We start from the raw sequence: 2290 nt of genomic DNA on the forward strand, positions 1-2290 counted from the left end.
TACCCAGGTTCCAATTCCAACTCCAGTGCCACACTGAACCCGAGAAGGACTTCAGCTCGCATCTGTATTTTTTACATCTGTTCAAAAAGAATGCTTCAAATCGCAACTTCCAGCTGCAGAACAGACCCAGCAGATCTTTGCCTACAGTCAGGAAACCAGCCTCTGAAAGCAGAATTGGGATGTGCTAACTCCCATTTAAACCGATAGTACAGTTTGTTGCCTTCTGTTTACGCAAGCATCTTAATTAATCTTCGCCAACGCGTGGCTGGAACAGGCACTTTACAGCTGTAGGATAACACAGCACCGCAGGCCAGGATAAAATTAGATTCTAAATAATGGCCAGAAGCAAAGTAATGAGGAACTCAAAAAGAAAATAATTTAATCCTTCGAGATGAGCTCCTGGTTTGCATAGTCCTCATGTTACAAGCAGCACATGCTCTGGCTGCCATACAGAGAGCGGCTGGGTGAATCCCACCATGGTGGTGTGGCTTTGGGCCTTGGGACCAGTGTGAGGGACAAGAGGTGCCACCCGTGGGCTGCAGCCCCACCACCTGCCCAGCCCCCAGCCCCCAGCCCCCAGCCCCCATCCCTCCTTATTCCTCAGCTCTGCCATTCGGCACAGACTCCATACACATGGCAGTCCCTTGGTCAGCTGAGGCACAAAGCAGCATCATGACCAGCATAATAACTGCACCACAGCATTCATCAGCAGCAACGTGACCTCTGCAGGTCATTGGAACCACAGTCTAAAGCAAATAGAGCGATAACTTAGGAAGTGATTTCAATATAGGTATTAAAAAATAAATAAATCAATATGCATTAGCACGAACATGATTTATAGAACTATTTGTGGCGATGTCAAAAATTACTGTCTGTTTGAAACAAGCAACATGAAGATGCATATTTTTTTGGCTAAGAGCTTCTCGATACATGAGACACTAATGACCATTCTAAAGGAACACTGCAGAAGAGAAGCCTGGCACTTTCATACTGGTGCACACTTGAATTGACACTGCTTTCAGTATGATAACTTCATTTTGCCTCCAAAGAACGCAGAATCTAGAAAAATGAGTAATAATGATAGTGCATTGAGAGAGCAATGTTTTAGCAACTTACGGTTCATCTCAGTTCTTTCCTGGCTGCTATTTACAAAGCAAATATTAACATTGAGCTGCAAGGTTCTGTTCCTACCTACGCAGGAGACAGCAGTGTCCAAGTAACAGCAGCTAATGTTAATTCCTCTGCCTTTCTTTCCTTTTTTGAGGCTCTCCCACACAGTCACCATGCTCCATGTATTAGTGCTACGCCACCTGGCTGCTGCAATGAACCTACCCTCAAGCTGTTTTGTGGGAGAGTAATGGGTAACCTTCATTTGATCCTGTGTGGGACAACCTCTTACTTGCTGAGACAGAGCATGTACATCAGCACTCTGTGTCTTACAGCACACCTACACTGATGCTCTGTGCCTCCCAGGTACCATTACAGACCAAGCACTGCACGTTGCTGGAAGCTAGGAAGATGTCCTTTGGAACAATTGCTACGTGCTTACCCTCCCCTCACACAAGCCCACACATATTTTCTCATAGCCAAAAAAATAACTGGGCTAGACAGATATTCAGTGTAATCCAGAACTTCTGTTGTTGCATAATCACTCTGACATAAACGCCTGGTTAGGTAACCTGTGTAATTCTGGCATTAAAGCTGCAAACTACTCAACTCTCTGAATTTACTTAAAAAATTACTTGTTTCAACCCCAGAAGTTTTGTGTTCACTCTCAGTAGATGTTATTTGTAATACCTGGGAAGAAACTCTCTTAGGGCACAGAACATGTTTTCGGAGGGACAAACATGGCTGTCACCCAACATCAAAACTCAATTGGATCTTCCATTTTCTTTGATCAGCTGAAGTCAAGAGGATGGCTAGGTGACAAGAAGACGCAGACAATTCTCCATATACATAACTTACTCACTGACTCCCTCTTACATCTTCAGTTTAGGCAATGATGTTTTGTAATCAATGTTCTCCATGTGAGTTCACACATATACGCCTCACAGTTTGCTCCTAGGAAAGATAAACATTTCATACCAAGGTTCTTGCACAATAACCAGTTATCTTCTAAACTGGACTCCAGCTTTAACAACTTCGACCTTCTGCACTGGTTTCACACAAAGATGTAAATCCACTAGGAACTGAAGCTCAGCGAATGATCAGTGCTACTGATAACAGGCAATGACAGCTTTTCATCCATTTCCTCAAATACTGCAGTGGTTAGTCTATAAAGACAAGGTAA

The sequence above is a fragment of the Coturnix japonica genome, chromosome 3 (genome assembly GCF_054131305.1).
Source record: "Coturnix japonica strain WE chromosome 3, WE-NBRP24, whole genome shotgun sequence".
NCBI classification, from domain to species: domain Eukaryota; kingdom Metazoa; phylum Chordata; class Aves; order Galliformes; family Phasianidae; genus Coturnix; species Coturnix japonica.